The sequence below is a fragment of the Canis lupus genome, chromosome 2 (assembly GCF_011100685.1).
Source record: "Canis lupus familiaris isolate Mischka breed German Shepherd chromosome 2, alternate assembly UU_Cfam_GSD_1.0, whole genome shotgun sequence".
Lineage (NCBI taxonomy): Eukaryota > Metazoa > Chordata > Mammalia > Carnivora > Canidae > Canis > Canis lupus.
Genome location: NC_049223.1, coordinates 44782228 through 44800792, shown reverse-complemented (window position 1 = coordinate 44800792; position 18565 = coordinate 44782228). Strand labels below are relative to the sequence as shown.

The following is an 18565-nucleotide window of genomic DNA, read 5'->3' as shown; positions in this document are numbered from 1 at the left end:
AACCCTCTCCCTGATGCCCACTGCCCACCAACCCTGCCCTGTCTTCCCCACCAGCGACCGCTGCCATCAGCGATGCAGGAGCCATCGGTGGTTCTTCTGGCCCTCCTGTCATCCTCAAGCCCCGCCTGGCTTCCTGGCAGTACTTACTGGGGAATCTGGGCACTCCCTGGGGTCCTCTCCAGGGCCCGCTGCCTTGGTCTCCGTGGACATCTCCGGTCACAGCCTCTTAATGGGGCCCGGGTTGCCTTTCTTGGATCCCCACGGTGCCATCTCAGTACAGCGCAGACGGACCTTCCCCAAAGGCAGGTTAGGAGGACGCTACCTGGGCTCTCCTTCACCACAGAGGGCCCAGCCTCAGGGACCCTGGGGCCCAGCTCCTGCTCCATCCCACTCCCCACCCTCAGTCGCTCCCAGCGCCCCAGCCACCTGGCCTTGCCCTCGGCTCCTGGCCGCCTTCTTCTTGCCACTCACACCCCTGCCCAACTGCCCCTCCAGGACACCTGCTCCAGAAGCCCCCGGCTGTGTCCCTGCATGCAGCTCTGGTTTCTTCATAGTGCACCTCACCACCTGCCTGCCCTAGACAGGTGATACCTACTGGTTATTGGTCTCGTACCTGCATCTCTCTATCTGTCATCCACCTGCCCCGCCAGCCCTGTCCGTGGCCGGCACATCGTGGGCCCTCGAGAGCTTTCTGTTAAGTGAATGACCAACCTATCCTGCCCTATGGACCAAATGCACGCATGAAATCAGGTTCCCACGAGGGAGATTGCAAGCTTTTCCCTGTGTGGCCATTGTGATCCTTACACAAGAAGTAGTACTGGCTTCAAGCATCTTCCTATTTGGCCTGGAGCACCGAGGCCACAGGAGGGGCCACCCGGGGTGACTGTCGCTGGGACATCCAGGCACAGATGTCCTGGGTGTCCCAGCGGCTCCAGGGTCAGGCCCCTCCCTCCGTGCTGCCCTCTCCCTCACCTGGAGGCCTTGCGCTAGCTGGCTGCTCGAATCTTCTGTCCCAGAGCCTGGCTCCTTCGCACCATCCACAGCTTACCTTCAGCGGCAGGTCCTCAAGGAATCCATCCCAGGCCACCGATCTAAAGCAGCTTCCTGGTCACATCATGACAACTGAGTTTTCTTCAAACCCCCATCGCTAGTCTATTTTCTCTCCTTACCACCAGGCTCTAAGTTTTGGTGTCTCTCTTGTTCCCTCCTGGATCCCCAGGCCCTGGAACAATGCCTGGCATAGAGTGGGCGACAAGTAAATATTTGGTCAATACGAATACGACCCTTGCCTAGCTTGATGCCTTGAATCCACTGAGCCCCTAAGAAGCATTAGTTGAAATATTAGCAGAACGCTGATCTCCCCACCCCTAAGGCTCCTACTGATTTGTAAGGCGAGGCTAGTCTTATTCTGCAAAAGGAAAAGTTTCTCTTTTAACCCAAATGTCTCTAGAGACTCCTTGCAGTGGTGCCACAGTATAATTTCTCTTATTTGAAACAAGCCAGGGCTGTGTTTTATTTATCTGTTTGCAGTACATAGCCGAGTGTCTGACACATAGCAGGTGCTCAGTAAATATTTATTGAAGAAATGAATGAATGAAACAAATGTCTAGAATAAAGCTAAGGATCTGCTGGCTGGGCGCCTGCCAAAACTATATAATGGAACGAAGCTAGACTGCCTGGCAGCGTCGGAGCCCACCTTTCAGGGCGGAGAATCATCAAGTGAGTTATCTCGGCCTGGTGTCTGAAGGCCGGCTGCCTGCTGCCTCCAGGTCACTAGAGAACCGCACACCCTCTTCACGACATGCTGGCCTACGGGGCGGTGTGCGAAGATGCCACAGATAACTCTGCTTTCTCGTGAATCAGCAGCCCCAGGAGACTCCAGCCCTCCCTGAGAGCCAGAGCACATGCACCGGCCCCCTTGCCTCTCGCAGGGTGGTGACGTCTAGGGCAGACGTGGGATAGCCCCTATCCTAGGGGCCCCCAATTCAGAGATGTGGCCCTCCGTTGCCTGAAGCCTATTCCCTACCCCTTCCTCAGACCCCACAGTACCCAGGCCCCTCACCTGGCTGTGTGGAATCAGCTCCTGCCCATGGCTCCTACAGCCTTCAGCCCAGCAGCTTGTGCATCCTAGCCCGTGCCAGTGTGTGCTGTTCTCTGACAGGTGCATGCTGTTGCATCTGCACCTCCGCACCCCACCTTTAGGGGGTCTGCAGGCTCTGACAACACCTTTAGCTGAGCTATGTCTACTTCCCAGACTCTGAACCCCACCAGGAACATCCAGTTCACACTGCAGTTTCACTGTGATATTCATGACAATATACTCCTTCCAGAAATGCCCCGGAACCCCTGGCCTTTCCACCTCCTCAGCTGTCACTGGCTGCCTTGGATGGAGCGTTAATCATCTTAACGTAGTTTCATCTGGTACCAAGTGGCAGCTTTGTCTCTGGACTCTCGCCTCGGACCTACAGTTTTATTTCTGGACTTTATCTCAGTTTTATTTCTTGATAACATGCTCACCAATAAATGGCCAATAATTAGATAAATGTTAGATGCTGTGCCCACAGGGTGAAATAGCTTATGGCGGTAAAGGAGGATGAATGCCTATACTGAAATGGAAGACCCACTATAAATAATATAAATATAAATATTTATTTATTTAAATATTTTACTTATTTATTCATGAAAGACACAGAGAGAGAGAGAGAGGGAGAGACACAGGCAGAGGGAGAAGCAGGCTCCATGCAGGGAGCCCGACGTGGGACTCGATCCCAGGTCTCCAGGATCACACCCTGGGCTGAAGGCGGTGCTAAACCGCTGGGCCACCTGGGTTGTTCCACAATATATTTTTGAATAAAAAGATATGGTTGCAAAATAATATGTTTAGTATTATCATAGTCAAGTCAAATTATATATCTGTATATAAAGAGAAGGATAAAGGTGTGTTCAAGTAGTACTGATGGTGGTGAGGTTACAAATGCCTTACTAAGTAAGTGCTAACTTTGCAAAGAGGCAAAAACACACAAAGAGGAAAGAAAGATAAGCCTTAGTTAGGGTAGGGACCTCTTACATAACCATTTCTTCTCTGATCTGTAGTAAGGGAAGTCAGAGGAAAATGTTAGCTGAGGGAGGTAGAAATGGAAAACTCCATGCAAGGGACAGTTTAATCAGTCCGGGCCTCCAGAGGCATGCTGGACCTCTGGGCCTATCCCCACTTCAGGAGCAGAAAAGGCTGGCTCTGGATCTAGCCTACTGCAGATGGAAAGTTAGGGGCCTGTTGACTATTAACCTTACTTTTTCCAAGTAGTGCGTGATCCTTAGTTCTTATTTTTATTTTTTTATTTTTTTTTATTCATGATAGTCATAGAGAGAGGAGAGAGAGGCAGAGACACAGGCAGAGGGAGAAGCGGGCTCCATGCCAGGAGCCCGACGTGGGACTCGATCCCGGGACTCCGGGATCGCGCCCTGGGCCAAAGGCAGGCGCCAAACCGCTGAGCCACCCAGGGATCCCTGATCCTTAGTTTTTAAATCAGATTCTCTCTTCTTCCTCCTCTTTTTCCTTTTTCCAAAAGTTTTCCCTCTTTTTAGTTGGTTTTGTTGGCAGTTTTAAAGGAGGTCCATTGAATTTGAAAATATAATACATAAAAATTACGTTTTTTCAAAAAAGTACGTACTTGAAAATAATAACTATGATATGCATGGCAAAAATGGAATTCTTAAGGCTAATATCCTCCTAAATGCTTACTTGTGTTAGGATAGAGATTATAACTCATAATAGAAAGTAGTGTTATTGAAAAGAGAACTAGTTGATACAACCATTCCATGGAAATACTTTACCTTGAAAGCCTCTAAGCTGGTAGTGTCAGACATGAGACATTTATTTACTCCAGAGATGACAAAGGTACCAGGTTATTGGTACATCTGACAGGATGAAACCAGTACTACCAACATGGACACACTAAGTTATATATTCATTTAAAGATCAGAAGTTTACACCCTTTAGCTCTGAGGAGTCCTACTATAAGTGACTCTCTAACAATGAACAGTAAAGAGTTTTTTAGATACCACTTTAATCGTTTGTTTAACTGAAGATGGCTCAAGTATGCCAGGCACTCTTAGGCCTAAGAAAACAGCAACAAACATTTAAGATTCTGCAAGGGGGTGGGGGGTGTTACAAAAGCTTCCTGGGCTGGCAGGGATGTCTCTCAGTGAGAGACAACTAGCACTCTGGAAAAAACAGGTCCACCCTGCAGAATCATCTCCCACAGGGAGGGCCCGGAATTGCACAGGGGACCCTGCTGGGTTCCTCGCCTCCAGCACAAGACTCCTCCCATACAGCACAGCTGTGTTCTAAATGCATGGTCCAGCTGAGCGTACCGTCCTGCATTACAGCCTATGGGCCTGGATCATGAGCACATGGGATGGAAGTTAGGGTCAGAAGCATCTTGAGGGGGTGAGTCCTTTTAAACTTGGATAGAAGGGACATTCCTAGTCCTTAGGTTGGAGGAATAAGGAAAGGTGATTATCTTCTTCTCTAACGTCTGACACTTTTTTTCTGTGTCCTTACAGAAAAGCACTATGGGCTGAGTTCTACAAAGACATCCTTAAGTTTGATACCCCCAAATCTGGCTTATTTTAATGTCCCACTGTTTCTTTTCTTACTTCTTAAGGAAATAATTAGGGATAAAGCCTTATCCAATCGGAAGGACGTGACCACAAACCAGAGAGAGGCTTCTCAAGGATGAGTAAGAGTAACAGCGGAGCTGAATGCGGGCCCTGATGCTCCCAACTGGCAATTCATTGTTCTTGCACTATTGCCACCTTGTCCTACAAAGGACTTCCCATCAGTCCCAGGCATCCTATTTGGGTGCCATCAGCGATTTCTCTCTGCATTACCGTATCTGTAGTGCTCTAATGCATCTTCTGCTTGCTAAAGCAAAACCAAATGGCTTTCTTCTCTCAATCACTGGGCTCTTCTTTTCGAAGTTGTGGAGAAGCAAATTTTTATTTATTAAATATCTATCTTGCAAACTAGGGAGGTGGCAACTTCCTCTTCGGTGGGAGTGGAAATACAGTGGTGAGCCCCCGGGTCAGAAGCTTGGTCATCTGTTGCTTTGTGACAACTTGCAAATTCTTATATGTGTTGCATGACATCACCAGGAGGGCAGGAAGATTGCTTGGACAGAACCAAATGTACTTATCTACTATAGGAAGACTGGTTTCTGGGTGGGACCTACTGAAGTTTTCCACTGTTTAAGTGCCTATAGGGCGGGGAATTAGGGGGGTGGGAGGTGTTCAGGTGAAACTGTACTTTTGGAGATCTTTATTTCAAAGAAGACTGATATTGCTAGAAAGAGGTTTAGTGAGCATCTAATGTCATTCCTTGGTTTGTCAATGGGCAGGATGATAAATAGTAAATCTAAAGACAAAATGAGGTAATTAGTAAATTTAATTTTTAAAAATTATCCCAGTTTCCCATCGTAATGGAAAATCAGAGGTGGATATACACATTGTTAATGTACTTAGAACTTCAAATAAAAAAATTCAATAAAATACTAGTTTAATGGTAGATGTGTAAGTAGACCTAAAATGTAATAAATGCTGACAGGTTCTAGTCATTAGAGATATATTTTGTATATTCATAATATGTTATATTCAGAATCAATAAAAGTAAAATATCAAGGTTTATTACTTTGATACTTAAAAAACCTTTTGTGTTTCCATAGATAACTATGCATCCTCTATAGCTTACCCTTTCAGGTTGTCAGATTCTAGTTGTACTCACCGTCTGTGGCCTACTTTATAACTCTTTATAAGTTGAAGGAAACCAAGAAATATGTAAGTTCTGTCCTACCTGATAGTGATTTAATTGACTTCCCTCTTTCAGAAAAAAACAATTTGGTCCCCATTTGCAACTCATCTCAATACGGCTTTACTGCATATAAATTTGTAGTTTTGACTTTGCCTTTGAAACAGTTATAACATCTGCTCGGTCCCATCATACCATATCAAAAAAATAGATTTTTCAATGTGTGTTCATTTTCTATTTGTGTAATAGAAATGACTTTACATTTTTCTGAAAAGTATCTTTTAACAGATACTAAGGAAGAAATATTTATATTATGATTTCCTCAGAAGGCTACTTATTAGTAGGGAAAATTCCCCTAAAGGGTAAATACTCATGAAAAGTAGAAATAAAATATTTTCCATTAAAGAAGGCAATTGGATATGTTGTTTATGAACTGAATTTCAGGAAGGTAAGAAAATCCTGCAAAATGTTTTAAGATCTCCAGGAATAGAATTATAATAACAATTTTGAGGAAGTAACAACCAACATTTAGGTCCCTGCCATCTAAAATGATAGCCTTCACATGGGACTGCTGAGAATTTGCACTCCAAATTGAGATGTACTGTCCATATAAGACACACACCATATTGGAAAAGAGATAGTACAAAAAATGGGGGGGAAATCCCCAAAAATGGGGGGAAAATCTTTTATGTTGATTACATGTTGAAATAGTAATATTTTAGGGATCCCTGGGTGGCGCAGCGGTTTGGCGCCTGCCTTTGGCCCAGGGCGCGATCCTGGAGACCCGGGATCGAATCCCACGTCGGGCTCCCGGTGCATGGAGCCTGCTTCTCCTTCTGCCTATGTCTCTGCCTCTCTCTCTCTCTCTCTCTCTCTCTCTGTGACTATCATAAATAAATAAAAAATTAAAAAAAAAAAGAAATAGTAATATTTTAGATAAATTGGGTAAAAAGTACTTTTAAAAATTAATTTTACCCATTTCTTTTTGAAACTTAAATGTGGCTTCCAAGGAATCACAAGTTACATCTGTGGCTAGCATTATCTTTCTCTTGGACGATGCTGGTATAGAGAATTAAACAAAAAGATGATATTATTTCACCAAACATTATTGGCATATTTCTGGGTTTGGGTATCTCTGCTGAAGAAAACCAGAACAAGAAAGATCATAAGTTTAAGAACAATTGCCTGGGAATTCATACAAAGTTAATAGGTTTTTTCTGTAAATGATCACATAGCATTTGGCTGCCATCATTTATAGTTTGCAGTATAAGTTACAAAAAGGAAAATGAAATAACTGCATTAAACAACTAAAAGATCAATAAGCATGCATTGACTTTTGTTGTATATTTTGTCCTTGGTCCAGCTGTGTGTGTGTGTGTGTGTGTGTGTGTGTGTGTAAGTTCAAGGTTTCCACAGGAAATGAAAAAGAGCCAAGCACTCAAAATGAAGAAAGAGGTAGAAACTTAGCTAAGCTTTCTACAGATATGATTGGTTACCTTGGAAACAGTTTAAATTCTTACATTAACAAGATCCTGAAGTTAACTTATTTTTTTAGAGCAAGAACATATGGATTTGACATGTTTATCACTCCAAAATGAAATTTAAAAGTATTTATGGGAATTGCAAATGGATACATTAATTATTGCATAGTTTTCACTTATACAGAAAGAACAAATTACATAACTATCTGGTTAACAGTTATTAATGTGAGAGATAAATTGAGTGTTTTCAGGGATAAAGAATTAAAAAAGTGCTAAGTAGCCTCTACTCTTAGTCCCAATCCCTTTGTCAGAGATATCCACAGTTAGCAGTTTGGTAAATGTCCTTATAAATGGATTCTTGCTCTGTGTGTGTGTGTGTGTGTGTGTGTGTGTGTGTGAAAGAGAAAGAAACAGGAAGAGACAGAAAGGAGGGGTGGTAAGAGAGATAGGGTCATTTAATTTATGTTGTTATATAAAATGCTTTTTTTAATGTGTGAATATTATCTTTGGAAAGTTAAGATGTGGAAGCAATACTCACATCTATCTAACTGGGAGTCTTTTCACTGACAACCTCCAGTGCCTAATTATTTGACTCGCTGAACTGATGTTTTTGGACTGTGTCCATGCCATGTCTCCATTAACTAGACTGGAAGCTCCCCGAGGGCAGAAATCAGGTTTATTTAAGTGCACCAAACCTCTAGCACACAGATGTGTGGTGGGCTCTCAAAAATACTTTCTCAATAATAGATATTTCTTTTTTTTTCCAGTGAATATTCTGATTATATAAGATATCCTACCTAGATCCTGAACACCAGATAAGTTAACAGGCAATTTGCTTGGTTATTAATAATTTCTCACACCCTAGCAGGTGGGATATTAAGTCTAGGTTTTTGGTGAACCCATCCTTAAGAATCATAAAGGCTTAGATAACATCTTTAGAGTGAATCACAGCAATAAGTGCTTTACATACATTAATTCATTTAATCCTCATAATGACTCTATGGTGCAGAGACTTTCTAAATTCTCATTTTATAGTGAGAAATCTGATGCTCCCAAAGTACTGAGCAGTGGCGCTAGAAAGTGAACCCAGGCTCTGACTTCAGAATTCATACTCTCAATCTCTATGTTATACCAGGAGCTTATATTCCACAACTTCCATGATTTTTCCAAATGGTCATGGTAGACAAGCAACTGGCTAAACTTTTCAAGTAAATAAGCACCCAAATCCTATTAACACATAAATTCATTGCACATTTATCTTATCCATCATGCTACCATCCTCTGGCTCACACTCATTACATTTGAGTGAATTACAATGTGGCTAAGTGGGAGGGTCTCTAGGATGGATTGAACGCGCTGGGAGTTAGGATAGGATAAGGTCTCTTATCTAGGTCAGAGAGACAGAAGAGGAAAGAATTGAACCTGGATTTCCTTTCCTGCCTCCGCTGGTTCCACTCTGGTACCGACATTTCTAACAACAAAGAGCAGACCGCCTGCATGCATCGCTACTCTGTGGCCTAATTTTCATCTTCTAAATTTGCCATCATGTACTTTATGCTCTTATAAGGTAAATGACTCATCACTAATTAATCAGTACCATGATGCTAAATTTTGACCACAGACTGAACCAGAGCCAAGTCAACCTGGCTTTCAGTTAATTGGAAAAAATTAAATGAGTGAGAGAAGCCAGTTCTTCTGGGTGTAAATAATATGCTCTATTTAAAGGCATCAGCAAAAAAAAAATATTTTAATACCAACAGACTCTAATAAGATTGCCCGACTCTCCTCTTCAACATGTCACTAAAGCTATAGGATGGATGTAAAATTGATAGTGAAGAAAGTAGAATCTTATGCACTAAATATTATGAAGAATTTTAGGTTGAATTAGATCAAGGTTCTCTTGTCTTCTGAGGGCAAAATATCCCCTATGTGGCTGTACCCACTTGCTCTTTGCAAAATTGCTCCTACTGAGTGTCAACTGGGTGCCACACAGTAGGGGTGCAGTGAGGAGCTATGAGTATGTGCCCACTTCCTCTGTGGCTTGGCACATGCCATCTCTGCCACCTGGATGTGGGAAACATGCTGGGAACGCCTTGTAGTCTCTGGCTACCATGTACCCTTCTTTAAGTATTCGCTTTACTTGTTCTAGAAAGCCTTTTCTGCCTGCTTGCCTCACCTCCAGCCTGTCTGGATTAGAATCCCCCATCTAACCTCCCTCAGGACCTTGCTTGTACATCCCACTGGGCTTACACTTGTCACGGTGAGAGAAGAGGCACTGTCTGTCTTACCCTTCACTGTTTTCCGTGTCTCAGCACAGGGTGCTTTCTTTTTAAATATTGTTGATTATTTGAAGGAGGTGGTATTTGGTATGATCTGTCTTGGTTTGGCTGTTTTATCATCTGTGTCCTGATGTGGAAGTTACTGGCATGTAATCCCTAGTTTATAAAGATCCGATCTAAAGGCTGGATCCATGAAACCAGCAACAGCAGGGGTTTGCTCTGTTCCTACTCGGGAGGCTGTTGTAAACAAGCTGGAAAATCATGGAAAAGTACCAAAGTTTTTTTTTTTTATTTTTTATTTTTTTCTTTTCCTATGGAACATCTGCCTACAGAAGCACCACTTGAACATTCAGGAGAGATCATGATGAAACTGCCATCCCAGATTTCTCTTAATAATGGCTGGTCTCTAAGTTCCTCAGTAATCATCCTCTGTCTTAGCTCCTGTTTTCTTCTTTCTCTTATAGCACTTTTTGAAACATTCGATTCTTCTGACAACTCACTTATCCAAACTTGACTTGATTGTTGACTTATTCCCCCATTTGTAAACTCCTTGGGGGCAGCAACCCAGGCTGTACCTTCAACTCCTAGGACAGTTCTCAACACATAGGTGTTTGAGCAAAATGTTCTTCTAGATTATAGCTGTCTTCAGGCCTCTGAACACAAATACAGAAATAATGTGTCTGCATATAGGGCAAGAGAGAGGTTGTATCTTTCTGTTTTGTTCACAGTTGTTTCCCCAGAATGGATTATAGTGCCTGGCATCCTGTAGGCGCTTGATAAGCATTCACTGAGTAAACGAGTGAATAAACCACTCAATTAAAATTTTATTTCAAGTTACAAGCCAAAATTGAAATTCATAGACCCATGCTAATGATAAACAGGTAAGTAAATAAATAAATGGAAGAGTTTCACCTTAAGTAGAATGCCAAGGGCTGCTGGCAGATGTGGAGGGAGTGCAGTGAAACTGGAAAACCATAATTTTGCGACCATTTTATTAAAAATTGGATCAGGCAAGAGTCATCAATGGATGCTAAGTCTAGAGGGAAATCTTAATGAGGAACTAGCTATTAGCATGGCTTTAAAGTGTCTCCCCACAGACTGCTTATTAGTTATAAGGGAGAAAATTAAACAGTAATTACCTAGTGGAGGAATCAGAAAACACTTGACTAGAAGATTAAATTTAACATCATCAGGGAGGGACAGATGGACCTTGTGTACCTCCAGATATGAAACCCCAAGGACACAGTATCACCTAGGAAATATTCCAACTGAGAAGGCATAACCGGACGTTTCCCACAAAGAATTCCTGGACAACCCTCAGTGAGAAATGTTTCATTTCAAAAGGTGTGTGTGGGGAGGTGATAATCTCTGCTTCCAAAACATCAATGTTAGAAAAGACAAAAAAAAAAAAAAAGCCATAGAAATATTCCACATCAAAAAGAAGCTAAACAGACATGCGAACCATATGACATGCCTGACCCGAGGCTGGATCCTGTACAAGAAAGGGGCAGTGCTATAAAGCACATTCATGGGTCAGTTGATAAAACTGAAATATGAAAGGTAGATTAGAAGATTCTATTAATGTTAAACATGCTGAAATTATTAGTGTTACCAGGGCTGGGTGAGAGACTACCCACATTCCTAGGAGGTGTGCACTGAAGTCTACGGTAGAGAGGGATGATGTATGTGACTTACCATAAATTCCTTCAGAAAAAAAAAAGTGTGTGTGTGTGTGTGTGTGTGTGTGTGTGTGTGTAATCTATATGGAGAGAAACAGAGATAAAGAGGGCCTGCAAATCGCAAAGCCAATTGTATAAAATGTTAACAAATAAGTAATTCTGGGTGAAGGTTATCTGGGTGTTCTTTGTACCGTTTTTACTCTTTTTATTTATTTTTTAAAAATATCTTATTAATTCATGAGAGACACAGGCAGAGGGAGAAGCAGGCTTCCTGCAAGGAGCCCGATGTGGGACTCGATCCCAGCACTCTGGGATCACACCCTGAGCCAAAGGCTCAACTGCTGAGCCACCCAGGCGTCCCTGTACTGTTTTTATATTTACAGCTTATCTTTAAGATTGAATTATTTCCAAATATAAAGCAAAAAAGACAGGGGGCTAGAGATGTGACAAAAAATATCAATAATTGCAATCAGGGATCCCTGGGTGGCGCAGCGGTTTGGCGCCTGCCTTTGGCCCAGGGCGTGATCCTGGAGACCCAGGATCGAATCCCACGTCAGGCTCCCGGTGCACGGAGCCTGCTTCTCCCTCTGCCTATGTCTCTGCCTCTCTCTCTCTCTCCCTGTGTGACTATCATAAATAAATAAAAGTTTAAAAAAATAAAAAAAAAATAATTGCAATCAATAAAAAAATTATTTCATTAAATAATACTCGCCTGAGTTTTAATACTTCGTCTACTCCAGGACACCACATGCTTTTAGTTCAGACACTCTGCATACTAACATTTGGTTTAAATTCAAAAGCAAGGGTCTAATAGTGGCAGGGATGATGCAGAAGCATGCAAGTCCCTGCAGAGCACCCAGCAGTCCTCACACTTAGCAGTTCTTTGGGTTCCAAAATGCTGCTCAGTGGGAATTTTTGGAATGAAAGACACCCCCCCACTCCCCCTGCTCCCCCCCCCCACCCCTGCACCTTCCTGAACAACACCATCACCAAGGAGCAGCAGGTTTCTTCCTGCAGCACAAACGCTGCAGGAGGCATTTCTGTCCGGGTGCTGCAGTCATTCAGATGCCACCAATTACTCCTGCCCTGTCCCTCCTGCTCCCCATCCGGATGTCAGGTGTCAGGTCCCCGAAGGAAAGTCCTGCCTGCACTCTCCTGCAGCAGCTGATGGAGATCTAGCCACTTCCACACTCAGGCGTGCAAGGATCAGAAGTGACTTACAGTTTATAAATGTCCCCCAAACAGGAACATCACTTCACAAGTCACCATGCACAATACACAACGTATATTCCGCCCTGAGGAACAGCAATGTATGTCAGATGAAAACAAGTAGATTAAGGGGAAATGTTAATTGGAAATAGCCAATTAAGCTTTTATGACGTCAGGTTAGTTCAAGCTTAACAACCATATTCAATCAGGGCATCAAAAGGCATTGCCCTGGAAAAAGAAGTCAGAAAACAGCAGTTTCTTCTGGAAATTAGCTACCTGAGCCCTTGGTTATCCTCGGGAACACAGGCCTCTCTGTCACAGCTTTGTGTCACTGCCATTCTTTTGGGGTTGTTGGGTAAGCGATCAGAGAATGATTTCCAGTTGATAACATGTCAGCTGTCAGGTCCAACCCCACGTCTTAAATTCAGCATATTAAAGCCAATCTGATTTTTTTCTCAACGTCTTTTGGTTTCCTTGCCTATGTGGCTTGGAATTCAACTTGGGCTGACATAAAAGGTTTTATTGATTTGTGCAGAACCAAAAAAAAAAGGCCAAGAAAGCAGACATTCCTAGGAAGTGTGCACTGTGCTTTCTGGATGATGTTGGGTGACCCAAGAGGGTGGGGGTCACAGACAGTGCTCAGTGTAACAAATACTAGCTAGGACAATGTAGCTGTGTAATTTATTATTCTGGTTTTTGTGCTTCAGTTTCCTGTGTTTCAGAAGGAACACACAGTTAGTATACTGGACATGAAATAAACATCTCTGGTTCCTCTTTGCTGTCACACTTTATGGCTAGCACAGTTAGTTGTGTGACTATTTGGCCTGCAGTAATTCCATCGTCGGGGTGTTGGGGAGTGTGTGCCTTTGTCCTGATTTGGCTCTGAGCTATACACGTATTCGTGCTGAGGGTAACCCCGACCCTGACCTCTTTTCATTTGGGCAAGCATTTTTCTCACATCTAAAATGAGTAAGGTACGTGAGCGGGAAAAAGTTGAACTCAAAAGCATTGTAAGATATAAGACTCAGCCCCACAGGAAAGAGCTTGCCCCTCTAACAATGTTATCTAGATCATAATCGTTAAATTGCTTTGCTTACATAAATTATTTAGTGAGTTTCCACGGGACCTTTGTTAACAGCACGGACAGTATAATAACTGTTTCAAAGTGGAAGTTTCAACCAGGGAGAAATAGAGTATATGGCACAGTTCACTCCATATAACACAGAGATGAGGATTAACCTGGTAAGTGCCAGAATTTAAGTCTTTTGTGATGGAAAGTGTTCCAAAAATATCTTGTGTACTTTGCTCCTCTCTTGGAACTGAAGAATCTACCTGTCTCCCCACCCCCCAACCTCCAGCACCCCCACACCTCTCCCCAAGCTGAAATCCAGCATCTGACAAATCTTGCTCTACTACTACTGGCAAGCAATTCTTCGTCTCCTCTCCTCAACAAGTAAAAGAAAACCTTCCAATGCTGAAATAGTTCAAGGGCTATGGTTTGGACAGGTGGGAAGCTGAGGGCAAGCCAAGGGGCTGCCCCTCCCTCCCTGTCCAGCCATGCACAGCTGTCCATCACCATGACGCCCATGTCATCCCTGACACCACCAACACTACAGAATTGCTTATCTGCCTCTCCTGTCATCCTGGTCCTTCAGTTCTTGCCTCTTATCACTCCTCCCATGCTTCTCGCCTATGTCCCTTTTCCAGACGGATTGGCCAGCAAGGGGGCTTCTTTCCGTTCCAGCCTTCCTCTTCTCTTCCTGGGCAGACCAGATACTGAATCAACTTCTGAGCACCTCTTTGGTGGGCCTCAGCTCTCCTTAATGCTGACTTTTCCAGATGCTCAGGAGTCTCCTCTTGCCTTAAAAGCCTATTGGAGGTAAGGGGGGAGGGGATCATTTGTGGTATAAAACAATTTCAGGGAAAGTAGAGGTTCTAGAAAAACTGGATTCTGGGTCGTTGAGGGTTTACTCTATAAATTGATGGGGTTTTACTCGACACTTCTTAAAAATCTATGATTCATTGGGGTAAATCCCCAACAGTGCAATTGCTGGGTCGTAGGGCAGGTATATTTTTTAACTGTTTGAGGAAAGATACAAATGCAATGAAACGCCGGGACACCTGCACCCCGATGTTTATAGCAGCAATGGCCACGATAGCCAAACTGTGGAAGGAGCCTCGGTGTCCAACGAAAGATGAGTGGATAAAGAAGATGTGGTTTATGTATACAATGGAATATTACTCAGCTATTAGAAATGACAAATACCCACCATTTGCTTCAACGTGGATGGAACTGGAGGGTATCATGCTGAGTGAAGTAAGTCAGTCGGAGAAGGACAAACATTATATGTTCTCATTCATTTGGGGAATATAAATAATAGTGAAAGGGAATATAAGGGAAGGGAGAAGAAATGTGTGGGAAATATCAGAAAGGGAGACAGAACGTAAAGACTGCTAACTCTGGGAAACGAACTAGGGGTGGTAGAAGGGGAGGAGGGCGGGGGGTGGGAGTGAATGGGTGACGGGCACTGGGGGTTATTCTGTATGTTAGTAAATTGAACACCAATAAAAAATAAAATTAAAAAAAAATCTATGATTCAGGAATCAGAAAGAGGCCGGTGAGATCTCTGCGCTCTCTCTCTTTTTTAAATCCTTGTTTCTTTTAGGTAAGAAGTTAATTCCGTAGTTCAGTTAAAAGATGCCTCTATGTAGGGAAGGATCAAAATGATAATCTCCACTGGTTTCCTTCACACATTTCAAAATAAATGCAGGCTCCAGACAGGACACCCACCTTAGCAGATAATTATTTTCGTTCAGCAGCAGAACATCAAGCTTCAAATAACTAATTGATTCAATGAATATTTATGAATCTTGGAGGATGTTTAAACAGGCTCAAAACATCCTATTAACCACCTTTTCAATAGGAATGAATTTTGTTTTTTTTAAATGATTCCTTTTCACTCTCTAAGGTCCAGGTTAAAACTGACCCTGCCTGGAATCCTGAAATGATGGCTTGCTGCAATAAAGCACATAGACTAGTTCCTTACATGTGCTTAAGTCATCAACAACTATTTTCAGATTGAGAGTGAATTTCCATAATATAATATTTTGGCAAGCTGGTGTATGATTATATTATTCAAGTAACATACTGTATTTTAAACTGATGGATGAATATGCATTATAGGTAGTAGCTGAAAAGTAAGAAAACTGAGCAAAGTAGAATAAAGGACTTTCAGAGCTCTATACTTTCCCCAAAGCTGTAATATCTCTGTCTTATTTGCTACTTCACTTAAAGAGCTGGAGAAAGTCCATCAGGAATCAGATGCCATTTAGAGTTGAGCAAAACGGGTGACTATTGAGAATTCTCATTGACTACAAAAGCTGCTATATTACAAAATCTTAATGGTGAGCAGTTTAAGATGAACATATGCAAGTGTTCAACTTCGAATATATATGTCAATCCCTTTGTAAAAATCTTTTTTCCAGTTGATTCAATGAGTTTTCTGCATTGTGATACTTGACCTATTCTATCCAAACCTGTCTTAAAGAAGATATTACACACACCCACACCCACACACAAATTGAATGGTATGCAGCCATAAAAAAAAAAATGAGATCTTGCCATTGGCAACAATATGGATGGACTGGAGGCTATTATGCTAAGTGACATAAGTCAGACTGGGAAAGATAAATACCATATGATTTCACTCGTAGGTGGAATCTAAAAAACAAAATAAGTGAATAATCAAACAGACAAAAGTCAGAGTCAGACCTGTAAGTACAGAGAACCAACTGATGGTTGCCAGAACTTCTCTTTTCAAGGATATTCCCCTGGGACACAGTCCTGTTGGGAGTTTTCATGGTTGGCTGAATTCCTAAATCCCTTACAGCTCATTAGGAGCTGATATTTTGGTCTTTCCCCAGCACTGAGATGCAGCCTATCATTAAGTTAGAGCAGTAGTAATTTGCGACCTGAGCTATTACTTCTGGTATTTCTTCTGGTAGCGGACACTGCTTAGCTGACAGATTTGTTCCTTCATATTTACAGTCTGAAAGTCACTAAGCAAGTTCAGGAAGTGATTTCAGTATGTGGTTATCTTGAATTTCATTTACATGCCAGAGCTTGAGTTAAAGAAGTTTCTTTTTTTTTTTTTTTTTTTAATCTCTGGAATAATTTTATTACTAGTTTAAGAAAAGTAGAGACTGCTAAATACATTTAACATCTGCCTGAGTCAGAAGGTAATCAAAATGAGCCCACTGCATCTGAAAGCTGATTTCCATATTCACTGTCACATTTTTTTGGACTTGATTTTGCTATTTTGTTCTGATGTATAGCTGAAAAGAAACGTGTGAGAGGCTTCAGATTAAGGAAAATCAACAATAACAATTCTGACCTACATTAAATCATTAATTCGGAGCTTTATTTAAAAATACAAAAATGGCAAGTTTAATTCCATGTTCTGAAAAATAATTGTTTCACAAACACAAGGTCAGGTGAGTCCAGTAACCTCGTCATTCGCAGACTATCACTAAACCCTGGAGGTCTGTCTCCCTCTCCCCCACATATCACCACGTATGGCTTCTGTCCAAACCTCTTGCTTTATTCTATCTTGTATCCTGCTTCCCGACCTTGTCTCCAACTCCCTGACTTAGATCAATGATTATTCCCTCAGGGAGCTGCTTTGCTGGCTCTAACTCATGCTTGACACACCTTTGATCATTCAACAAAAGTTTATTGAGTGCCCACTGTGTGTCTTCTGGCGCTGCCCTTGTCCTGGAGATGTGGTGGTGAACAGGCCCTCCTCAAGTCTGCCTTGGGCTTCCTCTCTCAACTACCATCTGGACCTTTCAGCAGACCCACAAACAGAGCAATGGTCAAGATCTATAGATGATGGCACAACGTTTTATTTTTATAAATACAGCACCTCTTTCAAAGCTAACCTAGTTTTAAATCTTGTTTTTAAACGAGGGTGTGGATTGCGATGAGCTACACAAGGTAAAATGTGAACACTTTGCAATGTGATTAAAGACTCCACTGGCTGAGGAAGTAATTTCCATATATATTAATAGAAACCAGTTAATTGCTTTGGAGAGTCAGAGACCTAATTTCTCCTTCTTTTTCAAAGCCCTTTTAACCTAAGAGTTTCAATGTTTTCTAATAAATACTTCCTAGAATTTCTGTCTATTACAAACAGTTACTGAATGCAAGTCTTCATTAGCTGATCCTCGAATAGAGTTCCTGACACACAAAGGAATGAGGAATCAAGGCCAGATAACGATTCAACACATATATCACACATCTATTTTCCAAAACCTTAATTTGAGTTATAAAGAATAACATATCTTGCCTTGAAGCACTCACAATAGCAAGAAGTAAAAAGCATCAACTATATAGCTTATTATTTTCTCCCCAAACTTCTCAATTCCTTCTCATTCATTTTATCAGTTTCTAAACTTCTGTCCCTTGCCAGAATGACCATTGTATAAAGCTGAGAGGAGTGAAAGGAGAGATTAACATTGAGAAACTCACCTTTCCTATATAATAATACATAATAAAGCACCAGGTATTGAAATTGAGTGATATGAGTTAAAAACACAAGACTAGAATGATAATACAAAATAGAGGTCCCTTGAATGGAGCCCAACCTATGAGTTTAATAAATTACCATATTATGTGAAACAAAATAATGGACAAATAAGTGATGATTAACAGACATAATTTAATAATGGATGAAATAATTTATTCATTATCATATAAACCATAAATACCAGGTGGGCAAAAGAATTTGATTTAAAAAAAAATCTTCAAGCTTAAAAAAAAAATCATAAATGAGATCACAAGGACTGAGGCAAAGGAATAAATTAACGATAAAATTAACAACTGAAAATTTTGCTCGGCAAAAGTCTCCAAATAAGCAATGCATCATTATTCCTGATGAATATGACCAGATTTAATATGACAAACCAATCTGATTTTATAAAGAGCAATATCCTCTCTTCATTGTATAAATGGTTAAAAACTGTAAACAGTGACTCATCCTTCGGCAGACCTCATATTCGTCCTCTAAGACCTAACTGAAGGTCACCTTCTTTGCGATGCTTCTACTACAG

General features: G+C 41.8%; 1 protein-coding gene across 2 annotated transcripts in view; it reads right to left on the bottom strand.

Moving 5' to 3' along the window:
- The window catches only part of RAB3C (RAB3C, member RAS oncogene family), a 273189-nt gene that overhangs the window by 112657 nt on the left and 141967 nt on the right, over positions 1–18565 (bottom strand). The gene's annotated exons all lie outside the window — the stretch shown is intronic.